A 16,154-nucleotide genomic window follows, 5' to 3' on the forward strand; every position below is an offset into this window, starting at 1 on the left:
GTGGGATTTCTTGACTTTAGCACCAAACCCTGCAATTCGCAAAAATGTGGTAGGTGCAAACAGCAAAAGGTGCCACCATTGGAAGGAGGGGTGACATCAAAATGACTATCAAAGTTTTGTGTAGTGCTTTAGCACATTTTTTAAACAAATAGCCAAAAATATATTTTTGTAAGCCCAACTTTCACTTACATGTACAGGCAGTCTCCAAGTTATGAACAAGTTAGATTATGTAGGTTTGTTCTTAAATGGAATTTGTATATAAGTCTAAACAGGTACAGTTTTAAGTGTAACTCCAGCCACTCACACAAAAACACATATATAAATTTTGGATAGCATAGGGAAAGGTTAACACCCCTGCGGTGTTTATTTGCTGTCTATGCCCCTTTCCAGAAGATTTCACCTCACTTTTTGTCCTTGTGATGATTGGATTTTGAAAAATTAGGCTTGTTATGGAAGCAAGGATTGGTGAGAAAGCTTCAGTGGAGACTCCTTTTCCCCATGATAACCCTCACAGGGGTGATTTTCCCTTCCTAGGGGTTGATGTCCCTAACTTTCAGTTGTCACACCCTTCTCCCCCCCACCCCCCGGCCTTCTTAACTATGTGTTATTTGTAAGTTGGAAGTTTGATAATTTATATTTTGAACCTTCTAGGGTGCTTGACCTCTGGTCATAGCTGTCATTATTATTACTCAGTTACGAGAACATTTCAAATCTTATGGTTTTATCTGCTTGCACTACAAGCACATATTATTGTTTTAGTTGATGGTGGTTTTTAAGTCATCAGATACTACACTTGATCTTAGCCAAAAGGCCAAGAAGCTTTTAATAGTCACCAATTTTATCACTTTTTCATATTTTAGTACAATATTGCAGGTTTAGTGCAACAACCCAAGCTATACTACCTGGATTACTGCACTGGGTGACACCAACCCTAGTCATACCACTCAATTTGAAAGTTTGTAATTTCCAACAAATTTGTTCTTTCCTATAATTTGCAATAATGTGCCTACAGATTTGTGTAGTTTGTATGCCACTTAACTAAAGGAAAGACTTTATTTCCGCAGATGCCATCAATCAATAAAGGACAACTGTTTTGGAACTGTTTTAAAACATAGCTGCTGTTTTCCCGCTACCCTAGCACAGCATGCATAAAATCAAAAAATTATACATGCACATTTTGGCCTCATTTCAACAAAAATTTGCATGATCATTTAAAAATAGCTTCTCTAACAACAGAGTAAAGAAGAGGCCACAATAATTATGGGGGCTTCAGTGCTATCTCTCCTCCATCTTCAGGTTGCAGAAGAACTTGGGTCATCACAATTCATTGGCCATTGTCTCACAAATTCTGCTAATGGATCTATTTCCAGCAGTGGGACTAGGAGGGTGCCCTCACAGTCCTCTCTGTACTACCACAAACATATTATAATTAAAATAGCTATTGTTGTTGTTGTTGTTGTTTATATTTATAGTTTTGTCTTTTTCCTTATGCAGGATCCAAAGTGGCCAGTCCATACGGGTGGCAATTCCCAGAGCCAGTAATGAGGGGCCAGGGATGGAAATATTTGCAAATAGTAAAAATAAAAAATGGGTTTCTTAGTGTCGACAAACCATGATAAAGAGAATCTTAGACAAGAAAGAATCTTTGCAGTTTGGCACTTATTTTGAACTGAAAATGCATTTGTGTGTGTGTGTGTTTAAATACAAACAACTGCACTATCTAGGCAATGGGTAACACATTTGTACATAATGTTTTGTTCAAAAACACTATATGTATTTTTGGCACAGAATAAAGCCTGAACTGTAAATTGTCTTCAAAAAATTTCACAGTCACAACTCTCTCACAGCAATGAGGAAAACATACAAGCGTTCATTTTTGTCTGTGGTAACAAAGTCTACAAATATTTATATTCCTATTTGTTGTACAAAGTGAAATAGGGGAGAAGAGAGTACAAGAAAGTAACATTAAGTCAGCAAAAAAAAAGTGGCTTTAAACCAGCGTTTATCAACCTGTATTTTCTGTTGGACATGGGGGTTCTGTGTGGGAAGTCTGACTCAATTCTATCATTGATGGGGTTCAGAATGCTCTTTGATTGTAGGTGAACTATACATCCCAGCAACTACAACTCCCACAGGACAAAGTCTATTTTTCCCAAACTCCATCAGTGTTTGCATTGGGCATATTGAGTACTCATGCCAAGTTTGGTCCAGATCCATCATTGTTTGAGTCCACAGTGCTCTCTGGATGTAGGTGAACTACAAATCCAAAACTCAAGGTCATTGCCCACCAAACCGTTCCACTATTTTCTGTTGGTCAAGGGAGTTCTGTGTGCCATGTTTGGTTCTATTCCATCGTTGGTGGAGTTCAGAATGCTCACTGATTGTAGGTGAACTATAAATCCTATCAACTACAACTCCCAAATGACAAAATCAACCCACCCCACCAGTATTCAAATTTGGGCAAATTGAGTATTTGTGCCAAATTTGATCCAGTGAATGAAAATACACCCCGCATATCAGATATTTACATTACAATTCAGAACAATAGCAAAATTACAGTTATGAAGAAGCAACAAAATAATATTATGGTTAAGAGTCACCACAACATGAGGAACTGTATTAAGGGGTCACGGCATTAGGAAGGTTGAGAAACACTGCTTTAGACCACATTTTTTTCCAAAATGACATGCATAAACACAGTAACATAGATTGGAAATCAGGCAACACTGGTGGAAGGACAAACAGAATACACAATATTATACACACAAAATGCAAGGAATGGTAAGGGACCTCTCATTCAAATATAATTGAAATGAGCACACAAACAAACACACAGTTGTGGGAAGGGAACATAAGATCACATTTAGGCAAGCCAAGTGAAATCTCAAGAAAAAAATGTACCAAGAGAACTGTCTGAACACTACTATGGACGAACACTAGCTTTTGGGATTACAAGACACAGCCACCCATAATACAATAATTAAGATGCTTATTTACTGTTTTCTAGCACCAAGGGAATAGTGCACTGGGGCTGAAGCTTCTTTTTAAAAGAAATTAGCACAACAGACTGAGAGAGCACCTGTTAGAAATAAACAAATGCATGCATTAATTAATTTGGCGGGCAAATTAATCAGATCTCTATTGGGCTCCAGTTGGCCTAAGGCTCTCCCAAATGTGGTTAGGCTGGCACACGTTGACTTCCAAATATATTCCATTGAGCAGAATTTTAATAGTCAAGAATTTGTTAAACATAATAGGAAGCTCCTTATCTGATTATACTGTACTAGTTTCACAAGTAAGCCATAGCAAATGTGCTTCTAGTATCTAGCATTCTTGGGAATACAACATCTGAATGAAAGTTTTAATATATATTTTGGGGAAAGTAACAACTAGCTGGAAATTGTAATCCAAATTATATTAAGCTATTGCAGATAGCAACATGTGATCTGTTTTCCACAGAAAAGTTTTTCACAGAAAATTACCAGTTCTGAAAAGTTAGGTTCTCAAAAATAGATTTTAATACAATGAGTGCCTTGGATCGCGAGAAGATCCAAGTAGTCCATAGTTCAGGAAATAAAGCCCGACTGCTCATTGGAGTGAAGGATATTAGAGGCAAAGTTGAAGTACTTTGGACACATCATGAGAAGACAGGAAAGCTTAGGGAAGACAATGATGCTGGGGAAAATGGAAGGAAAAAGGAAGAGGGGCCGACCAAGGGCAAGATAAATGGATGGTATCCTTGAAGTGATTGGCTCGACTCTGAAGGAGCTGGGAGTAGCGACGGCTGACAGACAGCTCCGCTGTGGGCAGCTCTGGTGTGGGCTGGTGTGGAATGGTCACGAAGAGTCGGAAGCGACTGAATGAATAAACAACAACAACAACACAGTGAATGGATACAATGCAAACTAAATTGGGGACTACTTTCCAGTTGCACTAAACATCTGGGTATCAAAATGTGCGTTGATAGGGGCCATACTTAAAATCTTCTGGTTTTTGTTTTTGTTTTGTTTTTTTGAAGTTTTCAGTTCTTTTTTCTTCTTATTTTAAAGTTCTGGCACATTATCCTAAGATCCAGAGCCAGAAAGCAGTCTGGCAGCTACTGAGCTAACAGTAGTTTCTAAGCAATCTTTCAAAAGCAGATGCCTTTATAGAACACTATAGTGACCAATCCTGGATCTCACCAGAGCATGGATAATGGAAGACGTGCCACTACCATCCCGAAGAAGTCACATTTCTTAAAAGTATTCTGTGACACAATAGCTACATGGGCCTCCAATGACAATTTTAAAATGTCCAAGAAGAATGTGCTGTCACGCCTTGTATTTTATGTGCTCTAATAAAAAATAATAATTCCCTTGTAAAGCTTTGGTTTTATGTGAATTTAAACATTTAAAAAACATTAAGCAGCGTTTCTTGAATTTCTGTTCCCAGTCACATCTTTCAGTTCAACTACTTTTGACTACTGGGGGGGAAAATCAGCACAAGGCATAAAGTTAACATGATATACTTTTCAATCTGTGAATAAATACAAGACATGGAGCTGGAAGGAATTACAAGTACCACTCAATCCATCTCTCACCATTAAAGCATTCCTAAGAGATAGCTATTGTTTCTGGGGGGGGGGGGCTTCCAGACTTGACTAAAACCAGCATTCGGAGCGGGTTAAATCCCCACAAGTGCCCAAAAGAAGCAGGCTTTCCCAGGCACTGTCCCCAATCCAGTGTGGTTACTACCATGCTGGAATGGAACCTCCCCAACCCCCCTCCCCCCAAAAAATCCTTAAAATGAATAAAAACTTACCATGCCACCATAATGCCTCTCTGAAGGCCTCCTGGGGGCAAGAGTGATTGGTGTGTCATTGGTGGGTTCTAGAGGGCCTCCAGGGAAGCAACATGGCAGCCCAGCAAGTTTCTTGTTGTTTTCAGGGCTTTGGGGGGGATTTGGGAAGGGGTTGGCTACCCTCTTTGCTTCCCCAGGCTCATGGAGTCCGAAGGAGCAAACTGGGCTGTGGGAACAGACCACATTAGAACCGGGCCTTTCTGGAAGGCCTGGATCTAATGGGGTATCTAAATAATTCAGGACAAAGCAGGGTTTTCATACTTTGTCACAAATTGATCCTCTTTTACCCGTGGTAAAAGTCTGACAGGGTCTAGAATATGGGCCCTGCCTGGAAGGGCCCATATTTAAATATCTCCAAAAAAGGAGACACCATCACACTTCAAGATAGTCTATTCAAGCATCTCTAACATCAGGAAATTCTTCCTAACCTTTTGGTGTATTTAATTTCCTTGTAATTGAAAATACCTCATTATTGTTTTGAGTGAATGCTCTTGAAATTCTAAATTCTGTCAAGTACTACATATATGAGTCTACTGTGGAGAGAAAAAGTTGGGTATAAATAAACATAATAATAGTAATAATAATAATAATAATAATAATAATAATAATAGATATTGTTTTCAATATATTTGGCATATGGGGACTGAAGTTTAATTAGTGTTGTGAGAAAGTATAAAATTTTAAACATTAACTTTTTTTTAAAGTACTAAGGGTTCCCATTCTCAGAAAAGGTTTGGGAGAATTGTTTTTTCTTTCCAAGCTAAATATATACAAGCACATACACCCTAAATAAATATATACATGCACATACACTCTAAAATGTATACAAAAGGGAGAAATCAGCCAGCTTCCACCACCAGGAAGGTTGTTTCTGAATGATATGTCTTCTCATTCTCTTCCTGCTTGGGGGAAAACGTGGCTCTAGGGTTAAAAATCTGGAGGGAGATATAGCTAAGCTACCCCTATGTGCTCCAGGGCACAGATCCTTAAACTGTGGGTTGAGACCCCAAAAAGGGTAATCATTACTGTATTTTTGGATCCCCTTCCCTTCTCTCTCTCATGTGCATCTCCCCAGTTATCCTTCTTTCCCATTCATGTATGTCTCTCTCCCTTTACCCCCTCCATCCTTTATATATTTTGAGTTGCAAAAAAATACTTGGGTACAAAGTGGTCACGAGTTGAAAAAGCCTTTGTAGTTCTAGAGAGGGCATGGGGTGTTCTGAATTAAAAGTAAATGACAACTGGGGTATGGTGTGGCCATCCAATATGATCTTACTGAAAACAACCCAAACTATCCCACAGCAAACATAACTGTAAATCAAATGATACCATTTGTGAGAAACTAAGAAAATAAAAAACCCCAAAAAGCAGAATAACAACAAAACAACTTGCTGCTGTACCAACTGATGAATTTATATTTTAGAAACAAAATTTCTCTAAATTGCACTTAACACTGTCTTTTCATAATTGCAAAGAATATCGGATAGCTACAGTTTTACAGAAGGAAGGAAGGAAGGAAGGAAGGAAGGAAGGAAGGAAGGAAGGAAGGAAGGAAGGAAGGAAGGAAGGGAAAGCCACAATTACTCCATGTTTCGTAATATTTGTTCTTTTGAACCTGAAAAAGTTAATGCAATCTTTGGATTTGATGGAAGACTCCCAGTACTTTATAACAAGTGATGAAATATTATTACTGCTTTTGACCTCTTTATTGCTCCAAGCAGTAGCAGAACCTTGAATACACACAGTGCAAACATCCACGATGATGCCCCACAGAATTTTTCATGTCATGTACCCAAGTGCTTACACATCAGAAGAGTGACTTGGAGAGCTTCAAGAGGCATATATATACATTTCAAAAAATGATGAATCAGCCCTTTCCCATCTGTAATAAAAAATATGTTCTAGGATCCACACTCCTTTGTTTTATGACATGGAGTTACAACATTTATAAAGTCATGTACACCAAAGTATGGAAACTATAAATTGAAAGCTCCTCATAGGGCGTCATCATACGAGGCAGTTATATCACAATTACAACAGGATAATGCTGTCCTTGGTTGGTGCTTTTCGCATGATGTCCTGTCTCTCCAATTACTACTTTGCATTTCAATCATTAGTGGAATGTAGCTTTTCATTGATGGAAAAACCATAAATGATTCCTAATATCACTGCTGTTTCAAAACTGCCTTTGGTGTAATTTATTCCTTCCGCATCAGTTCTAATATTCCAACAGTCATGTGTCATGAGTGGGCATATTGTCCTCCTCTACCCCTTGCTATTCCCAAGCAGTGTGATGTTGCTTTTATTCCATGTTTCTTATCATTCACTCACACACACACACACACACACACAGAGTGTTTTCTTGCTACTTTGTGGTTCACTTATCACAGACTCGTTTCGTGGTTTTATATATACACATATATAAACATTTTACGTAGCAAGGGAACACTGTAGCAAGGAGGGAATAAGAGTTGCCCCCTCGCCCTCTTTACCTTCCTCTTCTTCCTCCTCGTTCATGCCTGGGCCCCGTGCCGCCTCCGCAGCAAGAGGGCGGCGACAAGGAAGATGGCTCTTCTTCCCTCCTTTCCCTCTTTACCTTCCTCTTCCTCCTTTCCACCACCGGGGCCCCTTACTGCCGCTTGGTGCAAAATTGTTGCAACTCAATTATAAGGACAGGGCTGGTGGGTAAAGTGTGTAAGTCAAATAACAACATTAGGGATGGTGAGCAGTATAAAATGAAAAATTATTACTTTGGGTACAGAGCAGTAGTAAAGTGCAAGGATAAGATTTGGGGAGCATCTTTTAAAACTATAGCCCCGAGAATTCCTTGGCCAGTCCAAAAATGCAATTTTCTTGCCTTTGTTTCATACACAAAATAGTTCATTCACTGCTGTTGGCCTATCTAGCAGGTCAGCACATTTAATATGCTTTTATTAGGTGATACAGCTTTTCAGGGGTTGCTTTATAAAATTTAGTTTCATTTTTTTTAAAAAAAATCATACAAACCTTTTAGGGTCTGGCTGTTTAAAAAACTTAAAAGAAATGAAATAAAATTGCTCACCACTGCCTTGATGAGTTTGATTACCAGTCATGCTTCCCTACTTCTATTTATCTTCAGGGTGATCAACCAGATGTGTCTCTTGTGATGCAGCCGCTGCAAAACAACTTGCTTCTAATGTCTTGAATGTACCGACTGACATTTTAAACACACCTTTGAGGCATCCCCTTCTTTATGAATAGCTTCCCAGGTAATGGCATAAAGATTGACATAGTTTGGAACTTTAAATAGGAATATCTCTGAGAAGAACCTATCTCTGTAATGAAAAAGTATGGGTTTTTAAAAAAGCATTTGACTGCACAATTAAGCAAATGCACAATTAACTTTTAAAAACCCAATACTTACTTACTGCACACATAACCTTTTTCCAAGGTTCCCATAGCAGTTTCAGACAATAATTAAGCTTTGCTATACCCTTGTGAGGTATGTAACACATGCAAAATCAAATTAAAATTGAAATTGCTTTAAGCTGAAAGTTAAGTATGATCCTCAAATGAAGAAGCGACAGTATGTGCAATCATGAAAAATGTTATGAACCTTTTGCAATTTTTTCTCAGTGTATTCTCTCTTACTCTCTTTGCTTCATGATACATTGGGTGCAAATAAGCTGCATGGTTTGGTTTTAAACAGGAAACTGCTTTCTTTCTTGAGATTCATACCCTTTTTTCATTGAGAGACCAGTAAAAATGACAGTTGGTGAATAAGGTGTCCTTCTTTTTTAGCTATTCAAAAATACATTATTCCAGTAAATGGTGAATGCCAGCTCAGTTCTATTAAGATTTTGTGACTATCCTGTAATGCTTTACATTGGTTACAAAGGTGAAGGGAGTGTACAGATTTTATGAGTACATAATAACCTCAGAGCCCTTCCACACAGCCATATAACCCAGAATATCAAGGCAGATAATCCACAATATCTGCTTTGAACTAGATTATCGGAGTCCACACTGCCATATAATCCAGTTCAATGTGGATTTTACACACCTGTGTGGATTGGGCCTCAGACATAGTTCAAGTCCAGCATCACTTTGGCTTAAAGGTCTCCTTATATAAATGCATTTTTTTCTTTTCCTTGAGAGAACCATTAAGTCACAAAAGAAAGAGATCCAGTTAACTTCAATCCATTTCTAAACAATTAAGACAAACAGAATGCTTTAGAGAACAGATTGTTTAAACTGTCAACAAATAAGAAATATATTTGTACGCTGAATACATGAAGTTTGTAAGTAAATCGATGTTGCTACTTTTAATGAAGACTACTTATTTCAGGTTTCTTGAGAGCCTGATTTAAAAGCAATGTATTATATGAGAGAGTAGATGTTTTTGAGCAACTGAAATAACACTTCTGAAGATCTGCTATATATTTTATGCATTGGCATATCTTTGTTGCTAACAATTCACAGAAAGTACCAGGTATATCAGCCTAACAACTAAGAAGTCTAATTTGCCTTGCATGAATGCTAGTGGATATTTACCACTAAGGAGAAGATTCAAATGAGTATTTAACTCTTCTCAGAAAGATCATACTTTCCAAAAGGTTATGATTATTCCAAATAGTGTGAATGCCAATTAATCTCCAAAAGGGGCATGCTTCCAAAAGGCTATGGAGATTCCTGGTTTTCCAAAAGGTTATGATCTCTTAAAGATTATGCCTTCACAAGTCTCAAGTGTGATTGGTGGAAATGAGAGAGAATGCCTTTTCGGTGGTTGCCCTGCGGCTCTGGAACTCCCTTCCTAAAGAGGTTAGAATAGCTCCCTCCTTGCTAACATTTAGGAACCAAGTTAAAGCTTTCCTATGGAAACAGGCCTTCCCTGAAGGTGAAGGGTAGTATTGCAAACACCAGATTAATGTGCACAATGTATGAATTATAGTGGACCTCTGGTAATGGACCTTACAACAGCCTAAAGGAATGGACATAAGTTGGGGCTTTTAATCTATTAAATGTTTAAATTGTATTTTTGCTAGTTTTGTACTATGTGTGTTGTGGGTTTTATCATTTTTATCAGATATATTTTGTTCTGATGGTTATGTTTATTTTTACGTTATGCAACGTCATGTTTACATGTTGTTCGCCACTTTGAGTCCCAATCTGGGAAAAAAGTGGGATGTAAATAAATAAATAAATATTATTATTATTACAGGTACAGATGAAACCATGTTATTCAAAGTAATATCGTAATTGGGTAATAATGGCAGCTCTGACTGGAACATGTGTGAAGGTTCAAGCCTTGTAGATATGTTGATACTTTACAAGTACACTGAGCTGATGAGGAATATTTTTGTGGTTATATCTAACTTCATAAATATTTTTATTAAAAAATTAATAAATGTCTGATGAAACACTGCTCAGAAATGTTATAAACAGTCATTTTGGTATCACCTCCTCTGATGGTGTCAAACCCTGCACCACACTAGTAATGACATTAGTTTTTATTTTCTCTTAGCCATGGAAACACACTGGGTGACTTTGGGCAAGTCACAGTGTCTCAGCCCAAGAGGTGGGCAACAGCAAGCCTCTTCTCAATAAACCTTGCCAAGAAAGCTTATCATGCAGTTGCCATAAACTAGATTCAATAAGAAGGTACATGAACAGGCATAATCATCACCAACAAAATGTTACTTGTTAATTTCAAGATCTGTTTAAACTAACAGCCATTAATCAGACAGACAACATGAACAAGACACAGCCAAATAAGTGATTTAAATGTGTATTATCTAATATGTTTCAGCACTGAATGTTTGCTGTTTATATGTTGTGCTGGACCCAGAATCCCCTAAGGGGTGAGAAGGGAGAAATATAAATGCTTTAAATAATAAATAAATAAATAAAAAACAGAGTGAAAACTCTTCAAGCTTTTCCTCTGTTTTCACTTTTCCATAACCACTGTTTGCTGTGCCATCTCTACCCAGAATTGAAAAAAGAGGGAAAAGGAAGAGAAGCCCAAGAATGACTTGGGTTTCATTCATATCATGCTAACAAAGGACCACCAAACTGAAGGCCAAATTTAATCTATGGCACCTCTGGATCAAATCTGACCTTTTGGCTTTTCCTATTTCCACCAATACAACAAATATGCTTTGGGGTAGGGGGGGAGCTCCACTGGGTACTTACAAATTAACGTACCGGTAGTTTTCCCTCTGGAGGTCACTAGAAACAAACAAGTTTTACACTTTTTGTTTAGTCTGCATTCTGCTACATTCAGTAGTGAATAATTTATCCTGTTTATGGCATTAACCTGGAGGCACAGAGGTAACTAAAAGGCCTGTACAATCTTAAGTCTAGGAACAAGGCTTATTGATTAAACTCAGTGGGCCTTGCAACCAAGAAACATGGAAGGACTGAGCAACTTTGTAAACCTTTGCTTTTCAATATAAATAGAGCCACTGGGGATACAATGAAACATAAAGAACAGACAGAAGATACAGCTGCAACAAAACATCAATAAACTGTTGCATAGCCTATGTTTTTGTGAAGCCTTCCCTTCGTTCCCTTCTCTCTTTTTTCATTTATTGTGTTTACACTGTGCAAACTAATTTTATTAATTGTATCAGAAACAAACCAAGAGTACAGTTGTAATGTATTTTTAAAAAACACAAAGTTTAAAAACTTGGCATTACACGAAATGTCCTTTGACCAGTAGCTGGCCACTTGGCGTGCCTCTGGTGTTCCTGTAAGAAAGTCCTCCATTGTGCATGTGGCAGGGCTCAGACTGTGTTGTAGGTAGTCTGTGGTTTGCTCTTTTCCACACTCGCATGTCGTGGATTCCACTTTGTGACCCCATTTCTTAAGATTGACTCTGCATCTCGTGGTACCAGAGAACCTTTCAAGTCACCCAGTCTTCTGTGTGCCCAGGGGGGAGTCTCTCATTCAGTATCAGCCATGGCTTGAGATTCCAGGTTTTAGCCTGCCACTTTTGGACTCTCACTTGCTGAGATGTTCCTGTGAGTATCTCTGTAGATCTTAGAAAACTATTTCTTGATTTAAGGCATTGGCGTGCCAGCCGATATCCAAACAGGGGATGGGCTGGAGATGTCACTGCCTTGGTCCTTTCATTATTGGCTGCTCCTTCCCGATAGATGTCAGATGGTGCAATACCGGCTAAACAGTATAATTTCTCCAGTGTGGTGTAGACATTCTGTGATAATGCGGCATGTCTCATTAAAAGCCACATCCACTGTTTTACCGTGGTGAGATGTATTCCACACTGGGCATGTGTACTCAGTAACAGAGTACCAAAGTGCAAGGACAGGTGTCTTCACTGTATCTGGTTGTCATCCCAGGTTGTACTGGTCAGCTTTCGTATGATATTGTTTCTAGCACCCACTTTTTGCTTGATGTTCAAGCAGTGCTCCTTGTAGGTCAGAGTATGGTCCAGGGCAACTCCCAGGTATTTGGGTGTGCTGCAATGCTCCAGTGGGATTTCTTCCCAGCTAGTCCTCAGAACTTGGGATGCTTGTCTGTTCTTCAGATGAAAAGCACACATCTAAGTTTTAGATTGATTAGGAATCAGCTGGTTTTCCCTGTAATAAGCAGTAAGAGCGCCTAAAGCTTTGAAGAGCTTCTGTTCAACCACTTCAAAACTCTCTGATTGGGCAGTGATGGCACGATCACCAGCATAGATTAAACTCTCTGTCCCTTCTGGCAGTGACTGATCATTTGTGTAAATCTTAACATTGATACAAACTATGCAAATTAAAATACATTTAGATAATTTAAAACTGTCTCCCACAACCTGTTGACCTTCAGACTGCAGCCCCCATAATCCTCCAGCCAGCATAACCCAGTACATGTAGTCTTGGAAACTTAGAAAGCTGGGGGAGACTGTATATAATCCATTTAAATAGCTAATTATGTTCCTTGGAGCTTTTCCCCATTTCTCTTCATTCATTTTCTCTCCTTTCCTGCTCTTAGGCGTTGTAGGCATTGTACAAATTATACTGAAGTATTGCATTATACAGAAGCAGACTTTCTCTACTTTCAACAAGACAAAGGGCTGACGTCATATTTATATACATAATGAAATATTAGAGGCGATTTTTTTAAAAGATTGATTAAAAACAAAGAAACCCAGACTCTTATACTGTCTATGTGTTAAAATCTACCAACACTCTTACCATGTTTTACCTTTTTTCATTTCTTGGCACAAACTGTTTTTCTTCATGCTTAGTAACCATTCCTGTTTAATCCTTTATATGAAAACTAGCAAAGAGCCTTGATATTGGATTTGATGTCTTTAGGCAAAAAATTCCACATCTGGCACACAGCCCTAGAGGAATCAAACATCTACAAACACATCTATGCAGGTTTCTAATCACCATGAAACGCAGTTGCCAGGGGGAAACCAAAAGTTATATCCCAGTTTCTAAGGAGATTTGGAGGTTTAGAAACCTGGGACAAAAAAACAAAGCTTTGTTCTCAGATATAAAACCAAGGAAAGCTACCTACAAACACACACCCATATTGGCACTTTTGCTGTTTTATTTGATTGTTAAATTATTTATTATTATTACTGAGTTTTCTACTATGGATGATCCAAACAGTATCTAAGGGAGGTTCCACACAGCACTACATCACAAGTTTTAAACAGGGACTAAAAATCCTGGAACTTCAGAAGAGGTCCACACAAAGACCTGTTAGTCCTGGGATTTCTGCCTCCGTTGTCCAGACTTGACAATGTTGTCCAGACTTGTTGCAAGATGTAGAAGCTCCCAAAATGGCCACTGTGGGACTTCCACTGGAAACTTTGGCATTTTTTAAACCCTCAAGAGGCAGATATGTGGAGAATTACTGCATCGAATCACTGTAAAAGTTCAATTCTTTGTCCTGGCCAGAGAAACTGTGCCCTCCAGATGCTTCATGAAGTTTCTGGCACACAAACAAAGTTTTCACCTTCTACTTAAGTGTCACCTTCTTTTTAGGAACTGATGAATCAGGATCAAACATCTAAAACCCGGGAACAAACCTAAATTAAAAATCCTGTGATTTTTTATTGCAGGGACATATAGACATTCAAAGATGTGGATATTTGGCTCAAAATCGCAATATTTCCGCACTTGGAAATCTCGCATTTTTTGCCTTTTGTAGCAATTGCTTCCATGTTTACAGGGAATGGCATCTGGCCACCCTCCTGTTTGCTGAAGAAGCTCCTGGGATAAAGGTAATGTCTGGACAGGCCCTAAGAATCTGTGAGGCATCATTGAATAATGTGAGATGTTCCAAGTAGGGTCATTTCTTATAATTACGGAATTGTAATCCTATCTTTGGTGGTTTCACTCATTCTTGTCACCCCATTTGAAATTGCTCTCAGAATAACTACAATTATGTTCTTTTTCCAAATATGCTGAAACTCAATTTGATGTTTTATAACTTGTCTATTCTTTGATTCTTTTCCTTGTCTTAGATGGCATCACCACTATCACCACTGTCATCATACATCTAAAAGACCAAATACTATACAATTAAATTTACAAGAACAAACTTTGGCCTGCTGCTTTGCCACAGGTAGTAAACAAAAATAAGAGGAAAGGAGATGGAGAGGCAGAAAGGACAGGCCCATGGTTCAAGAGACAATTTTAGATGCTGTTCAAATAGCTGAAAGGGAAGAGAGATGCAGCACAATTCAGACAAAAAATGGTGATGTAGAATGAATAAATAAATGTGTAACAGAAGAAACAATCCAAACTATGGCAAGAGGGAAGAACTGACAGATGCAATAGACAAAAATATCTTAAGTAAGAATAGATGTGAGTTCAAAATACAAGGTAAAAGCTTTTGTGGGTGCTTCCAGGGCTGGCTTTAGCTCAGCAGGTTAATCTTGCCAATTGAAAGGCTGACAGTTCGAAGCCAAGTCAGGGTGAGTTCCTGACCTTCAGCCCAACTCTCCACCCACCTAGTGGATTGAAAAAAGCAATGTGAGTAGATGAATAGGAACTGCATTAAATGGGGAGGTATTTTAGGTACGGCATTTCAGAGGAAAGTTTACGAACAAAGAAAGCTCTTTGGCAAAGAGATGGAGTGACAGCACCCCCTGTGGCTGGAACTGAGCACAGCCTTCAAAAGATGCCAAATTATGACAAAAAGCCTATATATACTTCTATCTGATATCTGTCTTGTCATTGTATAATTGGCATTGAATGTTTGCCGTAGATTTGTTCTGTGATCTGCCCTGATTCCCTTTCGGAGTGAGAAGGGAGGAATATAAGTACTGTAAATAAATAAACAAATAAACCCATGCCAAAGCGGGTTTTAAAAAGTCAAATAAAGATGCACACCTTACCACTGAATGAATCTTTTGCACTTTAGAATTTTGTCCTTGACCAAATCATAGTTAAATGTACTTTCCCTGGACTCTCAAAGCAAACACGAACAACTCTGGAAAAGATTTTACTGTCTACCACTTGGGCTAGTACAACTGGTAGGGAACGCTTTTTTGGAGTAAATGCACCCCCTTATTTGATGCAAGGGAATATAGGACAAACACATTTTATTGTCAGCATGGCAGCAGGGGAAAGAAACTAGGAATAGGAACAAGAGAGAAGTGAAATGGATTTCTGCTGATGTTAACAGAGAAAAACCAACTACTGCTGTTTGAAATGGTGGATGTGAGCGCTCCTTTCTCAGCAGGATGAAGAAGAGAGAAAAAGAGTTCTGCACAACAGCAATAGCAATTATGATCTTGAGATTCTGTCTTGCCTCCACCTCCACTGGATTACCTAGGTCAGATGCCTAACTCAGCAAACACATGCTCTCTCAAGTTTCTTCATTTTGCTCTATATATTGATTCAGCAGATAGATCTGTTTTTTATTCTCTAGCAAGGGCTGCTTCAGCTACATGATCAGTGACTGATAGGAGGCAAGCAGAGGTGCTAAAAGAAAGTAAGGGGAAAAAGAAGAAAAGTGGATTCCTGACTCCTTTCTGAGCTCTGACTTGCCCCAAACTAAGCAGGCACAGTTTTAATAGACAGGTTTTACTGAGGAAATATGAGGTATTTTACCAGAAGCATTCAATTCACTAGTTTTCTATAGGTCTTCCCAACTCTGGTTTCCCCCAGATTATGTTAGACTATAGGGGTGATTTGAATGCAATATTCCTGCTTCTTGGCAGGGGGTTGTACTCAATGGCCCATGAGGTCTCTTCCAACTCTTTGATTCTATGATTCTAGTTCCAATTATGTTGTCACAGGCTGGTGAGAACTGTAGTCAGCAACATCTGAAAGCCATCATTAGATTAAGAGCTAGTTAAATTGACTTCAACA

The 16,154-nt window shown here is 38.6% G+C and overlaps 1 protein-coding gene and 1 pseudogene across 3 annotated transcripts in view; both read right to left on the bottom strand.

Moving 5' to 3' along the window:
* The window catches only part of INPP4B (inositol polyphosphate-4-phosphatase type II B), a 314,390-nt gene that overhangs the window by 273,659 nt on the left and 24,577 nt on the right, over positions 1–16,154 (bottom strand). The window lies entirely within an intron of this gene.
* Positions 715–823, bottom strand: LOC137097220 (U2 spliceosomal RNA; annotated as a pseudogene).

Source organism: Anolis sagrei, chromosome 5 (assembly GCF_037176765.1).
Source record: "Anolis sagrei isolate rAnoSag1 chromosome 5, rAnoSag1.mat, whole genome shotgun sequence".
NCBI classification, from domain to species: domain Eukaryota; kingdom Metazoa; phylum Chordata; class Lepidosauria; order Squamata; family Dactyloidae; genus Anolis; species Anolis sagrei.